Below are 17,808 nucleotides of genomic sequence, written 5' to 3' on the forward strand. Positions count from 1 at the left end.
CTGGTGCTGTGAGCTCAGATCAATGCTCAGAGGAACGTGGGAGGAGAGGGTTCAGACGTGTGGCTCAGTTTCTTGGAGGAAGAGACGCTCATCTGGCATCTCTTTACAAATACCTTCCAAATTCACAGGAAACCCAAGGACAAGCTGTCGGCTAGAGAGGGTGGGCAGGGCACTGAGATACTCTACTGGCTTGCCTTGCTGCTTGCAAGTGCAATTCTCCCCTTGAGAGCCCTCGTGGTGCGGTGCGAGGGGCGATGGGAGCCCCCACAGCTACATCTGAGTCAACAGAGCAGTTTCTTTTTTCTCTGTCTCCCGTGGGACCTTTTCATTCCTCAGATTCTCACTAGGGTGGGGGCCCTGTCATCATGCCAGCCTAGTTATCTCTTCAACCCACACTACAGGGGTGAACTCCTGGGGCTGCAAATTCTTTCCTCTTGTAGATTTGTGGCTCGTCTTCTGCTACATAACACATTAGGCAGCTGGCTTTGCAAGCTCGATCCCTACCATTCCCTAATGTGACCTGTACTAATGTCTGTTAATGCGATTAGTCTTCATGAATGTAAAGGAAAATAGGCAGGGACCCGGAGAGTTCACATGGTAAAGGGCTCCTATTGCACAACCTGCTGAGCATCCACAAAGACTTGAATGGGTGTTGAAACCAGCCAGTACCTGGGCGGATCAGGGTCGTGCATCCAGTAGTCCTAGTACAAGCTCTCTTTTACAGGTACGACTCTTGTGTCTATCAGTGGGCAGCAGGGTAAAGCTTCTGCCTAAATCGGTGGTCGATGAGCAGGGCTAGGAAGGACCTGTTCTTCCATGACTGCTGAGCTAACAGGAACCAGAAGGCAATAAACTTTTTTGTTACTAAGGTAAGAAGCTCTGACTGACCTGGGGAGTGAGTTTTAAAGTGGCAAAAAGTTTTGTGGCCCTACTTGCTCTTTAAGCCCAGCAAGATCCTTCCCTCATATTCCCATTTACACAATCAATCGCTATCTTCTTGGCAAAGATTAGAGAGCTCGGTTGGTGTAGCTAAGAGCGGCACCTGTGGTCCTGCGGCGGTGGGCGTGTTACATTTTTCCCTAAACAGATAAAAAGCATCCTGGGGGATTTATTTTAGAACAAAAGCAAGTTCTTTGTGCGAGAGAGCACAGCGCGTGCACCTCGTCTCCGACGGGCCGCGCGGCGCGGAGAGCAGCGAGGCTGGGCAGAGTCTGGAAACGTGTAAAGGTGCGGCGTCCCGAGGAAACGGGACTGCCTGTCACAAGGTGTCCGACGTCACCCAAGGTGTTGTTCAGATAAACCGCCCATTCAGACACCACTAAAAAGCTGAAGATGTCCAACAAATCCTGGATTATATTAATCCTGTTAAGCTACAAATCTCTTAGTTAGTTTAAAATGGCCAGAGAGAGGTAGGTAGCTGTGTTAGTTTGAAGGTAGATCTGAGCAGCGGTTTACTTCATTAGATACTTGCCTTAGCAGCTGACAGGTTTTTCACAGCATCTGATGAAATAGGCTGCTGCTTACAAAAGCTTATGCATCTCTGATGTGGTTAGGCTGGAATAGATGTCTCATTTGTTCTTGTGTTTGTTCCAGAAAAACCCATATCCTGGGATTGGTGTAGACATACATCACCCTTTTAACCAGGGTTTAGTGAGCAGCTGAATGCAATACTGCTTCTCTGCCATTGATTCTATGATGCAGTCCTAGGATAACAGTATGGATGTACTTTGTAGTATCCCAGGATAAACTGTTACTATCATTTATCTGGGAAACTGTTTCAGGATTTATCCCAGGACAATGGATGTGGACATCTGTACACTTGACTTCTGTCGTGGGATGAGATGGAATAAATGCAGCATGTATTTGCAGCCCTAGTCTATACAGTGCAGATCTATTTTGCCTTCTGCCTTGACAGTGCCCACCAGTGCAAGACAGTGTTATCCCTTTAACACCAAGGAGAAAAAACTGGCTTGACGGTAACTCAACAATCAGACATTTCCTGTGAGAGTTTTCCAAAAGCAATACATGAAGAAAAGATAAAGACTTGGGTTGCAGACTCAGGCAGCCATAAAAATCAGGAACAATATAATAGAGCAACAGTAGTTACAAAACTGCGGACTGTATGGGTGTTTTTTTTTCCCTTCTTTCTCTCCCCATTTCCCCCCTGGTGTGCACATTTTTTTACGGAAGCTTATTCTGCCATGGATTATGTCTTGCATCTCAGGGAAAACTGGCAAACAGTGCCTGAAACGCAGAGACTTCCATCAGCACAGGTAAACAGCTATATTGTGTGGAAATATTTACAGTGAAAGTCATCTTCATGACAGTAGGAAATTACAGTGCCACTAAAAATATGAAGTGTTTCTAACCTGCTTGTCAGTGCAGTATTGCTTTCCAATAGCTACAGCGTTCAGGAGCTTGCCAGATGTTTAGAGATCTTTAAGATAATTTTTTGCTGTGTAAACCTTTGCCTAGCATAACGAGAAGGGACTTGGGCACAGGGGGTGAGTAGTGATGTATAACTCACTGAACAGCACGTGGATTGATCCATCAGTCTACTACACAGTGTCTGGTTCAAATCAGAAAACACACCAGCTGAACTCGCCATGGCAGCTTATGATCTTATGTTAAATGATTTAATAACAATGTGTTCAAAGTGCTAATGGTAGTGGATGGCTTTATTTTTATCCAAAAAGTACATTCCACTGCAAGGCAAAAAAAAAGAAGAAAGGCAGAGTGCAAGTACTGATTTGGAGCCAGAGGATTTCATATCTAAAGTCCTCAAGATCCCTTACAGTAATTGCAAGCAGCGTACAAGATCTGAGCTCAAATAGCTTGGAGTACCAAAATTCAATCTGTTTCAGGTCAAAAAGCCAGTGAGGAAATGTCATATTTGTCAAAGAGACAGTTGAAGCTAGTTGAAAGTAGAATAGAAAATTGACTTTCAGCTACAAAGCAAAGTTGTCAGAAGTATGTCTCATGTACCATACGGTGCAATTAGAGCCCGATACATTTCTTATTGAAAATAATGGAGGTTTTGCCATTGATTTCTGCTGAGCTGGGCCCTGCCACCAGATGCAGGCTTGGATCAAAACTTTCACGTCGCTGGTATGAGGCTAGTTCTGATGTAGCTCAGAAATTTCCAGCTCTGGCTCATTCATTTGTGCCATCTAACGCTCTTTCCGGCCATATCTTGTATGCGGCATGTAGCTGGTCTTCGGAGGGCTGCTGCCGGTAACACAAACAAGGCTTCTAACAAATGTCAATCTTTTAAAATTAATTTCTACTGAAAACATTGAAATATTGTCTGCTCCGTCCTCCCCCTTCCTTTCTTGCCTTTTTAAGATGGCAAAATGTGGAGGGGTTGAGCAAGGAAAGTAAGGAGAGGGAGGTTGAAAACACCAAATGAAATAGTGTAGGTTTGGCTTGATGGTGCAGGTATGAGATATAGAAGAGCTGGACTCCTTTGAGCCCTGGCTTCCAAGCCCCTCAGTACTAATTGCAGTCTTAGGGGTATGGTGGGTGGCTTAGGGGTACGGTGAGTGGCAGTGTGGTGCAGCGGAGGAGACTTTAAAAAACCCGGGAGCCCATTTCTCTGCTGCCTCGTTGTTCCAGATGTGCAGCTTGGGTATAAAATGCTATGAAACCAGACTGGCTCAGCCCAGTCTAGGGCCGTGTTTGCAGGATGTGTGGCTTTTCCATCACAGTGTACGATCTGTCTTGGTCTCCCTGGCCCACGTTCCCAACACACCTTGACGTGCAGTGTGCTGCACACCATTCATCAATGCTGTCTGTGTGTTGTGGTGAAAGGCTTGGCAACCTTCGGGGTGAAAAGGTGCGACATGAATACTGAAATAGTCTGGTCAAGGAGCTTGGTTTCTTCATATGCTTAGTCTTTATCTTCCCCTCTTGAGGACTACGTTGTTCAGTGCTGCATGGGTGCGGTTGGCTTCCACTAACTTTGTTACCTGCGGTCTTCCTGCAGAAACCCAGGATAAGCACTTATTTCGTTGAGGCTCCTGCAATGGCTCGTGTTGTAGCAGATTCCCGTGAGCCGCATGCTCGAGACAATTCGTATTCAGCAGCCCAAACAACATAGGCTCTTTTGCAGGCATTCAGCGCATAGCAAACATAATGGACAAGTGGCTGTTTTTCGGCTCTTCCCTTTCGTCTCAATCCTTACCAGATGGGAAGTGTCCGTGATTGCACCGTCTTTCGAGTGGGAAGAGATGTGCCTACGAAGGCTTGAAGTCTCTGGGAGGAAGCAGCTAACCACAGGCCTGTCCACAAGAGCAAGGCTCGTTCTTGCTCCGTCAGAGAGGAAGTGCCAAGCAAAACAAATCATACTTGAGGTTAAAATGTAAAAAGCTCAAATTGTGTTGGTATCACCCGGCCAGATCTCTGTGTCTGCGAGCGCGGTTCCAGCATCGTGACAGAGAACAGTGGGTGTCAAAAGTTCGCCGAGATAAGCAGGACCCTTCTGGTGCAACACTGGGCTTGGTGGAGGAGTGATTCATTGAGACTCAGACTGGACACTGAGCCAGTGCAAACCAGTGGAGAGGTAGAGGGAACCCAGTTCTTCCCTTACTTGCACCCTTGCAATGCCAGCCAGCACTAGTGCATGGAAAATGCCTGAAAGTTGATAGTGGTTCTTAACCAGGGGCAATTAGGGGCATACCCCTAATTTTGGGCAGCATTCCTGAGTATTTATATTGTACCAGTGCCCAGATGGTCTCCCTCTTGGCTGGGGCCCCATTGTGTGAGGCACTATGAAAAAAACACATGAGAAGACATGGACCCTGCTCAGAGAGTTTATTATCTAATTTAAGACATGATGCAACCCATTCAAACAATGGGAAGGAAAGGGGCCAGAGTAGCAATCATAAGATCAAAGGATTACATGGGCCAACAAAGAGCATGGCCCTGTTTGCGCAACCATTATCTAATCTCAAATTGACGAGAGCCTGCGCTGCACGTCAGCACCGGACTCCAACAACAAAGGATGCATTCCAAGACGTTGAGTGGCAGAATGGTGACCAATCCCCTTAAATTTGATGTCATTTCAAAGGCAAGATTGGCAGAAAAAAATCTCTTAGTCTCACTCCAGTGCTTATGGATGGATTAAAACTGCCAAATTTCAGTCGAGATTTTAAACATGCCTAATACCTGGGATTTGCTCGGGCCTTTATGAAGATGGGGGCCATTTCCAAATGGCAGCTCTCAATCCAAATGCAATCGCAAATGCCCTCCAAGAATGAGAGCGCTCAGTTACGAGGGAGGCGTGGGATTAAGCCCATCTTGTACAGTGTGCTGAATGGCATGCAGCATGCTACGCTTCAAGATGTGTTGGGAACACCATGACTCACTCTTTATTCAGCTCTCCCAACGCTAGCAATGGTAGTATTTAATGTAGACAAGATTCGGGCTTACTTTCCACTGAGCATCTAATACTACAGGCGTTGATTTTACCTAGAGATCTTGTCTTAATACATGATATGGTTTTATTCACTTTCAGCTGATGCCTACATGGTAATAAAATTTCCCATGACTTATCTGCACTTAACAGTTAGATACTTAGCAGTTTCCTGAGTGCGAAACAGGTTATACTCTCTGAACTAACAAGAGAATAAAATGCCTAAAGGAAAGTAGATCAAAAAATGATATCTGTTTATATTCTTGGGAAATCTTCTGGAGACGATGATCTGCTGCTTCCATTGCATGAATGTGCTGCCTGGCTTATACACATGCCTGGTTCTTTTCTTGTTGTAGGGTTACAGTAGTGAGATCTTTCTCTTTGATAAAAATTGTTTTGACTAATGGAATAATTGTATGTTGGGCGAGTTTGGCCTTTCTGGTGAGGGTGTGGTGTGAGGTTGCAGGACTAGAAATGGTTACAATCCATTAGTGGGAGATAGAGGGAATCTGGCTGGGGTTCGGGGTATGTCATGAAAATGCTACTGCAAGGGACAGACAAGTCTTCTCGGTAGAGGGTGCCCGGCTATGGAGTTTGCTCCCTCTTTTGGCCGAACAAAACCTCTGTTTGTTCTGTTTTAGAGTATAGACACAGGCGTTACCTTTTTTGGGGGTGATGGGTGTGCTGAGGGGATCTACAGTGAGTGGATCAAGGGCCACATCTTAGCCCAGCTGACGGGACATGGGGCCTTTCACTTGCACGCTCCACTGGCGGAAGTCTGCTCCCAGAGAAGCCTATGGGAAATTTTTCCGAAGATTCGGAGAGCTTCAAATCGATTCGCACCTTTTTATCGGTCCCCTGATTCGATTTGGATTTGGAGATTTGGCCACCGAATTGGGCCAAATCTCTTCCAGATCGAACCAGCACCCGAAGCTTTGCACAGCCCTAAAACATATCACTGACTCTTGGGAGCAGGTCAGCCAGGACTGATTGCTTTGGAAAATCCCTCCTGAATTCAGGAAAACAGGGCATGGTTCTTGCTTATCCCACCAGTCTGTTGAACAGTCACGACCCTTCCCCATGCCTGCGGTGCTTAATGTAACTTTGCATCCCTAACTTTAACACCAGGGCTTGATCGCTTTGACTGTGCTTTGTGCAGGGGTTTTGAAAGCAAACCTTTCTATGATAGAAACAAGACTTGCCTAATGGACAAACGGCCTCTATGCTGCCGGCAGGATTTCTCACTGACCAGAGCCTGCTGCCTGCCTTTCTTAGCCTGGTTGTCGACACCCTTGTCAGGCTGCCTTCCAGAGGAAAACCATTAAGTCCAGCTTGCTGGGCTTGCAAGGCGTGGCCCCTGGGACTTGTGAAGTAAGAGGAGGGCATGAAAGAACTGAAGGGTCACAGCTGCTAGTGAGGAGACATGCTCTATCCAGGGGGGTAGAAGTGACTCAGATTGTTAGTTCAGTGCCCAGTGCTCACATGTTTTTGCTTTTGCAGCTCCTACATGAGAGGTCAGGCTCATCCCATCTCTGGATCTGGCCTGCTCCTTGCAGCACATCTGGAAACCCCTGGAAAGATGACGCCAAGTTTGCACTAAATGAGGTGGATCTCACTGACTTAAGGTCTCAAGAGTCACTCAGTACAGGACCCCCAGTCCATCCAGCCTGCATAAATGGTGCGTTGTCCACCACAGCCTGGTCATACAGCAGACAGGCTGGATTAAATGCTTATGTGTTTCCCATAAGGAATGCTTAGAGCTGCTTGGCTGGTGGATTTACGCTCAGGGAAGGCTGATCTATTGCCCTTCCTCTGTCACCCCTGCCCCCAGAGATAAAACAAAAGTCACCGAAGCTGCCCAGTCCCCTTTCTGCAGGTTTGCTGGTTGGGAGGGTTCAGTTTCTAGCACTCGCATGGCTCCTGGTTATGTCTGCACAGCAGTCTAAGGGGGCTGCTGAGGTCCAAGTCCCTTTGCCCATCTCCCTGGCAAGAGCTTCTTCTCCCACGAGCAACTTGCAGTCTGAAGAGGCAGAACGGGCAGAGTATGATATCGTCACCCCTGTCTTCATCACAGAGGAGTCAGAGGCAGAGGGATGGCGTGACTTGCGCACGGTCAGGCAGGTGAACAGCGTAGTGATTATAAGTGTGTGATTATGGTATTATGATAACCAGACGTCGCTCTTACACAATGCCTTTTCACCTCTGCACCTCCGACTGCTTTGCAAGGGAGATCAGTATCATTCTCTGCATTTTGCAGACGGGGTAGCTGAGGAGAAAAGCAAAGTGATTTGTCCCAAATAGACCCCAGCCTGCGCACGGTGCACTATCCCGGATGTCCTTGTTAGTGCCCAGGGTCCTGTTATACTTCCATCTTTCCCCCACGGCCAAACTTCAGTAAAATCAGTGCAGTTGCACCACGTTCTCCGAGGGTGACATCAGAAATTGGGCTGGATCCACGTGCCATTTTGGAGCCATTCAAGTGAGCGCTTGGCTGTTTGCCTCACCTCACCTAGCTGAAACAGGGGCCATCTCGTACGTGCTCTCCTCTGGGGATGATTTCTCAAGGTAGGATTCCTGTCTTGCAATTTGATTTGCAATTTTAAGCAGTAAACCGCCTACCCGGCTTAGACAAGTGCCAAGGACCTGCCCGGCCCGGCACTGGCACCCATCACATCCCTGTGGCCACACTGACCTTTGTGAACGCTGAAGTCACAACTACAGAGCACAGCTCACTTGAGCTTTCCCTTCTGGGAGTCATGGAGGTTTTGTAATTGTTACTTATTTTAGGAGCCAAAAAGTGTTTCTTCAGCCCCTGTTTCTCCCACAGCAACCACATTTTTCCCCTCTTTTTACCCTTTCCTCCCCTTGTCCTTCCATATAGCACCAATGCAACAATCCTCGTTTTCACTGGAATTGAAGACATAATTCATGAACATGCCACCCGTACCAGGAATACCGACCGGCCGTGGAGTTCCTCCTGGGTCCGGCAAAGCACTTAACTAGGTGCTTAAACTTTGTTGAGCCTGCTCTCGTGCACTTAGTTAAGAATGTCTAAATGCTTCGCATGTACTTCATGACTCATTAGCAACATAAAGTCAGCATTATTCATCCACTCAGGAAGGTGGGAAAGAGGGTTTTTTTTCCTGGCATCCTCAATAAAGGGTTTTCCTTGATGACGGGGGGCAGGGGGGTGCATTCTGCTCTGACAGCAGGTATGTGATGAGTCCCGTTCGTGCGATCGCCCGAAGCATAAACAGCATGAACTGCATTGCAAGAACTTCGTCCTAACTGTGCCTGCAGAATGCTTGACAGTGGTTCGCGGGGCAGAGTGCTGTGACCAGCGCTTAATGCACTGGTTTAATCATCATGCTGTTACCCTGGATAGACGTTTGTCGGCTTGTGTGTCTGTCTCCGCCTGTTGTCTCTGACTTCCACGCATGATGGCCAAGTGTTTAAAATGCCTAACATCAAAAATCATGAGTCCGGCTTCAAAAAACACGAGACAAGTTTTAAAGCGTTATAACTTCTCTCTCTCTTTTAAAGTTGGGACCGGGTGTCTTTGCCTGCTGGTTTCTGAGCTGGTTGGATGCTCTGAGATTGACTTTTCAGACTTTCTTCCGCAACCAGTACACTGGAAACTTGCATGGTCTTCATTATGAAAGCCAAAATGCTCATCTAAGGACTTAGCTCAGGGAGCTGGGGGTGGGAGAAAAGCCACTTGAATTGTTATAGCTGTGAGAGCTGACGATACTGTATCCTTAGGTTTCATGCTGTTTGGGGCAAGGATAGTTCTTCTGCATCTGTACAGTACCTACACCGCGGCCTAATTGGGAAACGCTAGTGCAGTACGAAGAGTAACAATCCTTCCTACATGTTTGCAGTGTCTCAGAGGGGTTTCCCACAGGACAGATACAGGCCTCACCAAAAGCTGTCAAAAAAGTAGACGCCAGACTTGAAGGACTTAGTTAATAAAGAGCAGGACAATGATGACATGGACAACTTTGCCCCTGGCACAGTGAGCGGCATCTTAAACGTGCGCTCACCCACGGTTGGAGTAAAATACGACCTCCACTATTGCACAACCCAGAGGCTGTGCTAAGTAGCACAGAGCCCTGCCATCTTTCAACCCAGGACACATGGCCCTGTCTGAGATGATAAAGACTCTCTGTGTGCAGTAGTGAGGTGGCGAGTTGCCTGTCCTAATGCCAGTGGCTCAACAGGACTTTGGTCCTTTATTGCCGGGCGTTGCTTTGCAAACCATAGCGTTCATGCTGCTCACCCCATGGCTCGTTCACTGAAATGAAATGTAAGCAGCAGCCAGAAATAATGAACAGTGGGCCTGATTTTCACTTCCACCCTGCGTGCTTTGTACACGGTTGCTGTGCTCACAGCCTGAGTTTCGAGTTGGTACCAGACAGACTCTACAGGATATTGTCTATCTGGATCTTTTCACCTATGTGCAAGCAATTAAGAGATATCTGTCTTCATTGGCTGAGTATAATTGGCCTGCCTGGGGCTCTTCAAGCCAGGGCAAGATCTCTCAGGTAGGAAAGTAATGACACAAGAGTATTAGGAATAAGTTGCTTTTGCTGCTGTAACTTTCCCACCGGATGACAAAGCCACATGTGGTCTGTGAGAGTTTTGCCTGCGTAAAAAGGAGGTTGGACCCATTTTATATATAATTCTAGCCTAATCTTTCTTACCACTTTTCCATCCTGTGCTGCTACTTACCTTGCCTGTTTGATCCTATTTGGGTGTCTTCCCTCCCGGAGGATAACCAACAGCCTTGTGTAGTTAAAATGAGAATGGCATAGAGCTGAGGGTTTCTTCCCTGAACACAAATAATACTTATGTTGGGACCAGAGCTTTAAACCTTGGAACAAAGTGGTGTGAGTAATCCCATTTCTTTGCGCTCATGGACTGAAGTCTCCACCCTTAGGATCTCGTTAAAGTGCAGCTGCAGTTTCGCTGATGCCCAAGGGTTGAGGTACTCACTTCGGGAAGCCAACGGCCTCTGTGGGTTTTGATGAACTGTGCCCATGGCATTGGACAGCGTGAAAGTGCTGATCTCTCAGACTGCATTTATGGGTCCCACCACAGAAGTGCCTGAGTCTCCTGGATGTTAATGTATGGATATCCCCTTTTACTGTAGCCTCTGTTAAATGATATGGTGCCGAGTGCAGCCTAGACTGGATGCTACTGTCATGTACTTGAACAGCTTATACTGTGCCTTGATATCGATTAGAAGGAGAGTAACTAACTCCTCCTAGCACCTTTCCATGACTTGCTGTCTAGATTGGCTGGACTGTGTAGGAGCAAAAATCCCTTTGATCTTCCCACGTGCCCAATGCGTTTGCATCACCCCAGTTTTGCTGGAGACTGCTATAAACTCACAAAGCAATTGTTTTGGGCCAAGTTCCTAAATCCTGACTCAGCACGTGTAGGCAGGACTCTGCCTGGCTTCAGTAAAAATGGAACCAGGACTTCAAGATTTAGCCTGCCATCAATGCGAATCTTGATGCAAAAGCAAGAGCCAAATCTGGGAGGTGCTGAGCTCCTTTAACGCCTACTGATTTCCTTGGGCAGTGAAATCCCTGTGAAATCACATTCAGAAACTCCCAGTATAGAAATAGCAAGTGTGATTAATAAATTGCTTTATAGGAACGTTATGTATTTCCATATAATGCTGCCTATGCCATTTTGCTTGTCATGGGTTCACCTCATCAAACAACATATTCAGCGTTACCCTTTCTAGGTAAAACTGGGAGACAAAGGGCTGTCGTGCATGTTCCTAATTATCCAAAATATCCCACTTTTTTGGCCTAGTCACCAAAGGAACTGCTTGCTGAACTGGGCTCAGTGCATTGGTTTCTACTGTGGTGCTACAGCCTTCTCTGCCCTTAACAATTCCTTTCATCAGGGTAAGCAGGTTTGATCTCCAGTGCAACTTACTGCCTTGTCTTTTGTAATTCAGTATTAATAGGCTTTGAAGAGTTACATTTTGTGCCGACATAAACAGTTTCTTGAGTGTAAAAGAATAAGTCCTTGCTTGCATTACTTTGCTGTCAACATTTTGAGTGCTATACAATCACGCAAAAGTACACGGCTGCACCAGAATCTGCTTTCCCAAATAATACTCTAATTATGTGAGAAAACATCATTCATAGTTGTTTTCAGCTACCCAAGATTTTCATGACCAGGTAAATGGAAAAATATCTTTTGCAACGACAATAAAGACCTAAATGGATGTTTTTTATTAAACCTTCTGAGGGTTACATAACCAGCTAGCTAGCTAGCTAGTTATTTCACACATATATTTGGCAATAAATTCAACTGATTGATCGATCTATCAATCTGTCTATACATGTAAATGAAATGCATTCTGTTTGTCTTTGTTAAACTCCCCTAAATTTCTTTGCACTTTTTCATAGATTTCATAGACATTAGGGCTGGAAGGGACCTCGGGAGATCATCGAGTCCAGCCCCCTGCCCAAAGGGCAGGAAGTCAGCTGGGGTCACAGGATCCCAGCAAGATAAGCATCCAATTTACTCTTGAAGGTGTTCAATGTAGGCGCTTGAACCACCTCCGCTGGCAGACTGTTCCAGACCTCGGGGGCTCGGACAGTAAAGAAATTCTTCCTTATGTCCAGCCTGAAACGGTCTTGCAGGAGTTTGTGACCGTTCGACCTAGTCATAGTCCTGCACAGACATCATCGCAAAAGTTGATACAAATACTAAATAAATGCGCAGTCACCACTGCGTGGTAGCACCCCATGTAGACGTGCCCAGGGTGAACGTATCTGCTGCGCAGACAAAAATGTAATAAGATCCCGTGAATGGGAGTTAAGACTAGAAAGTTTCGCACTGGAAATAAGGTGCAGCTCTTTAATGAGCAACAAACCATCTTGGCTTGCCAGCAAGCTGACCAGTTACTGGGCTTTGATAGTAACCTGGCAAGGAAGAATAAATCCTGTCATGAGGAGTTCTGGGTGAGGTTTTATCCCTTTGCTATGTAGGAGGTCCGATTCGGTGATCATTGTTTCCTTTCTGCCTTTCAGACTCCAGGAAAGCTGGCGCACTTGGGTAAATTATTTCAGATGTCATGCCAGGGACTGGTCATGCCAGTCTCGTCTATCCCACGCATGACCTTTGTGATGGGCCTCAGTGATCCTTGCCCTTTGGTGCTCTCTGAACCTGGGGCGTGAGGACAGCTGTGCCCTGAGCACCACCTGAGTCCTCTGAGGGGCCTCAGTGAGCAGCTCTAGTAGCGCCCATCCAGTAACCTGCTGGGCGAAAGTTATGCTGTTTGTCTAAATGAAGTATCTACACATCGCAGGCTGACGATACTAGCCGAGGACCCGCGGGGGAGACGATGCTGAGCAGCCGGTGAGCTGCACTGCCGGTTCCAGAGCCCGTCTCCCCAGCCTGTCCTCACCCCCTTCATGCAGGACTGAGAGCTCTTGGCCTTGGCTCTTCTTCTCCGCTGACTCAGATTCAAACCTGCCACGTCCTTGGGAGGTTGGAAACAAGATCTTCAGGTCTTTCCTGGCTGTAAGGAGAACACACCCCAGCAGCATACATGAGGAGATAGTGAATCAAAGGAAAGAGAATTGCAGGAGCTCTTAAAACAGCAAGCCCCTTAATTTTCTCTTAGGGCGCCGTCAGCTAGAAATATTTAAGGGCTGAAACAGCTGAGTCCCAGTCGAAGGCAGGGCTGGCTTCATTTGCTCCAGCTTATCTGAGCTTTGTTCTGTAAACGTGTGAGTTATTATTGACTCTGCCCCGTTCTCTGCTTTACAGCGCTCAGGTACCTGGAGGGCCTCCCAGAAAAACTTGACGCGGAGCCAACCCTGTCCAAAGCGGGTGTTTCCCAAGCTGCTTGCAAAACCTGGTGGCTCAGCCTGAGCTTGAATATTGGGAAAGCTCTCCCCATTCCCAGAAACATCCCCCAGCATTGCAGGAAGAAAAGCAGCTGAACTTCTGTGTTGTGCGCTTGAATTATCGGGATCCAGCGGTTGAGACTTGGGAGCTGTTCCCAAGGCATGATGACGATGCCACCTCAGTGGTTTTCGGGAGCTCGGCCTTTTACTCCAATGGGCACACTAGCTAAGCTCTTTAAATAACCTGCCGATGACTTACTAATGGGCAAGAGCTATACCGTTCATCTCTGTTCAAACTGGGGTTTTCTAAGGAGCAAGGTGCTGCATTTCAGTCGGAGCTGAGCATCCAGCTTTCTCTGGCTCCTTGGCAAACTTCAGCTGTAGTTCCTAGTTCCTATATTGAAGATGTGGAGGGCTGGAGGCACAGCTGGGGCCTGCGTTGTTCCACTGACTTCAGGAGACCAGCTGCAGCTGCCGTGGCTGAGGGTTTGTTGGTAGACCAGGGACTGGAAGACCTTGGTGTTGATTCAGGCTCTTCCAGTGAGCTGCTGTGTGACCCTGGCCAAGGCACTTCCCCTCTCTCTGCTTCTTCTTTTTCTTGCTTCCGTAGGTGGTAACTTCTTTTGGGCAGGACTGGCTTCTTACTCCCTGTTTGTGCAGGGCCTGGCATAAGCGGGCTCCTGACCTTGGCTGGGGTCTCTGGAGGTAAAACACAGTGTGACTGTCACCTGCATTGCACAGGTCAATGTGCCCAAACGGTTCCTATCCTGCCCGGAAGGAGCGTGGGAATTGGGGGACAAGAAGGAGATGCTTTCTCCAAATTTCTCGACGCCGCTCCCTCTCAACTTCCCTGCTCTGTCCCTTCCTGTTTAGCAGAGCTTTATTAGGAAATGCAAGAAAGAAAATAGGAACTGTGAAATGTAGACTGCAGGTCGCCAGTGCTGAGAAGCGGCACCTCCTTCTTTCCCGGTGCATGCAGCGTTCTCATTATGGCTTAAAAATCACAACAAAGAAAATGAGCTGACACAATGCATTTTGATCTGGAAAATGAAACCTGACATAACAGGTAGTTACATTCTTCTTACTCACTGGTAGTTGCCTGAAGGCAGCTTTTAAATAATTCTTCCTTTTCACCTCCAGAGAAATAATCTATTTGCTTCTGAATTAATTAGGGAGCATCTGAAAAACCCTCTAGAGTCTTTCAAAGCTCTGCTGATCTAACTTTTCTTTTAACATGCTATCAGCCTGATTCTCTGAGAAACCATGAGAAGTTTTGTTCTTGGCTTTGAAGAGAGCAGGAGCAGGCTCTTTGCCCATCTACTGGAAAAAGCCATGCTCACAATAAATAGTAGAGGGTGTTGATCTCTCAGACTACATTTATGGGTCCCACCACAGAAGTGCCTGAGTCTCCTGGATGTTAATGTATGGATATCCCCTTTTATTGTAGCCTCTGTTAAATGATATCATGCCGAGTGCAGCCTAGACTGGATGCTACTATCATGTACTCGAACAGCTTATACTGTGCCTTGATATCGATTAGAAGGAGAGTAACTAACTCCTCCTAGCACCTTTCCATGACTTGCTGTCTAGATTGGCTGGACAGTGTAGGACAAGAAACATCCCCTTTCTTGCCCTTACCCTCTCTTCCTGCAATTGGTAGCAGGTGGTGGGCCTGTTGCACAAAAAGCCCTGTTGCTACATGTGCACATATCCATCCGCTGGCACACTGTCAGTCACAAGGTCAGAATGAAAGCAATGACTTTGGGTTGTATTCTTCCTGTTTCTTATACACACACTTGCTTTTCACAATAACATGGACCGGGGTTGCCAATATAAAGATTGTTTCATACTACTTTATTGTGCTATAAAATTTAAATCTATAATAACAAAAATGATTTGAGGCTGGGGAACATGACTTACAAAGAAAGGCTTGAAAGACGTGGGATTACTTGGTTTAGAGAAGACAAAACTGTGGAGGGATTTGATATTCATCTTCAAATACCTGGAAGGTGGTTATGCAGAGGATAGTGTTAAATTCTTCTCAGTGGCCACAGGGGCCAGGGCAAGGATTTCTCTTCCGAAGTAAAAATGTCCCCTCCAGGAGAAAAATAACCTGGGAGCAACCAGTGTTAAATTACTCCCAGGAGAGTTTCTCCTAAAACAGCGAATGTCTGTGCAACTTAAAAGAGCAATGGTCTTGTATTGCAGCAAAGGAAATTTAGGATGGACTTTAGGAAGATCTTTCTCCCTATGAAGGCAATTTAACACTGGGACAGGCTAGAGAGTTTGTAGAATATCTATCCCTGGAAGTTTTTAAGGGCAGATTAGACACATAGGTGTGTTGGACAGTTTAGACAGGGATGATCCTACCATGAACAGGGGGTGGTTGGCCTAGATGACCTCCTGAGATCATTCTCAGCCTTACTTATTTCTGATTCTGTGGGTGTGTCTATACGAGAAGCTAACTGCGCAATAGCCTAATAACACTGTGCAGTACCATGCCCAGCAAAAGCTATGCTAATACAATACTGCACAGTGATATTAGGTTACTGTGCAGTCAACATCATTAAAAAGCCGTGCTCCAGTTTATTTATGCAAGTACTAAACTTAATGCGCAGTAACTATGGTGCATTAGTGAATGTGTGGACACACCCTGTAAGTACCAAACGAACAAAATAGTATAATGAGTAGCGATGCTCTTGATTTATTTTAAACACACATGCATAATACCAAATAATTATGTAAAGGTATGCACTAGTGCAGTACTGCACCAAGCACCCCTGGATATACTTGTCTGTTTACAAAAAAACAGTTTGGAGAAAAGAAATTTTAACTCGCTATTTTTCCCTTCTGCATCAAGGTCTTACGCACCTCTAGATTATCGTTATGTAGAATACATCTGGTCAAGCCAAATGAAAGCTGCTGTCAAGTAATTCACAAAGCTAAAAGGCCTTTTTTCAAATAAAAAATGATCCAGTGGTTATTGTTTGGTCCATGCAGAGTTTGCGCTCGTCAGATTGCAATGTTGGCATAAGACAAATTCTCTGAAGCCTGTTTGACTGGTGCTGATCATGCATGGTCCAAAGCTCACAAACTCAGTTGAGTTCACTGGGCATCATGAACTCGCCTGTTGACTCCACTGGACCAGTGAAAGAGTTTCATGAGCTCTGACTTGATCTGAGTTCTGGCTTGACCATCTCGGTATGACTGCAAAGCAGTTGAATCCTGAAGAGCAGGGGGAGCAGCAGCATCATTGCAGCAGGTTCTGCAACACCTACAAAGCCAGTACTTCACCAGTGACAAAGTCAATGCAAAGTCTGGACAACCACGTGCCAAACAAGAGAGCAGGACAAACAATGCACGAGGAACCTTGTTAACACAGAACAGCTTTTCTCTGCTGGTCCTGTACATTGGTGCAGAGATTTGTTTTTGTAGGCTGCTCAAATAGTGGACAGCTGTCACTGTGCCGCTTTGAAGAAGAAAAAAGGAAGGAAAAATAGATCCGTTTTTGTGCTGACTGTTTTGGAGAAGAACTTTGGAAAGTCTTTAAGTATTCCTTTGCCATACAGCAGCCTATCTGCATTTGTTGTAAAAGGCTTAAATGGTTCAGAAAGTGTCCGACTCAGAGCAGTCGTCTGTGTAATCTGGTCCCAGGAGAAAACTGAACAGGAATAGATCACAAAAAAGCCTCTGTTGAACGAAGTAAGAAGTGCTATGTTGGAGGAGCTATTATGTGGCAGGTGTTTCTGCCCACTACTTTACCTTGCATTTCCCCTTAGCTGGACATTTGTACGTTCTCCATGCTTGGGCTTTGCAGAGTAAAACCAGCTCGGTCTAAGATGGGGAGCTGGCTACTCAGATTTTGGCATCAGCATGTGGTCTCCCATGTCAGTCTGCCCCAAGAGATTTGAAAGTCAGCATGTTCTCCCCTGCTCCATATCAAACATGAATCGTAGATCAGGGGCAAAACATACTTGGAGACACAGTTCAAAGAATTATCACCTTATTTACAGTTCGGGGACCACCTACCATGGCAGCAGCTCATCATTTTGCAGTACCTGGGGCATGTTTCAGCCTTGTAACACAGTGAAGCTATTTGTATTATTGTGAATGGGAGAAATAATGACACCTGGCAGCATCGTGGCAAAGCTCCCATCAACTCCATTTCACTCCGTGCTTTATCTGGGGAGTGTGCTTTACGGTTACCAGCGCGTTTTGCTTGGTTGGCTTCTCGTCTCACTCTTCATCCTGGCTCTGGGCAGCCTCCTGGTTTCAATCACCACTTCTATGCTGATGACTTGCAGATCTTAGCTTTTCCCTCTCATTTCCCCACCTCTGCCCAGTCCTGTATCTCTAATTGCATCACTAACGCTTGCTTTGAGGTTTACGAGTGCTTTTTGTGTCTGTGTTAGAAGTTCCTGCCAAAACCTCCACCTACTTCTCCCCAGCTCTGAGACTTGTTCAGTGATGCCTTTCCCCACTGCATCAGGCTCTTTTTGCTTCTTCCTCTATAGC

This window comes from Crocodylus porosus, unplaced genomic scaffold (genome assembly GCF_001723895.1).
Source record: "Crocodylus porosus isolate Cpor-Errol unplaced genomic scaffold, CroPor_comp1, whole genome shotgun sequence".
NCBI lineage: Eukaryota > Metazoa > Chordata > Crocodylia > Crocodylidae > Crocodylus > Crocodylus porosus.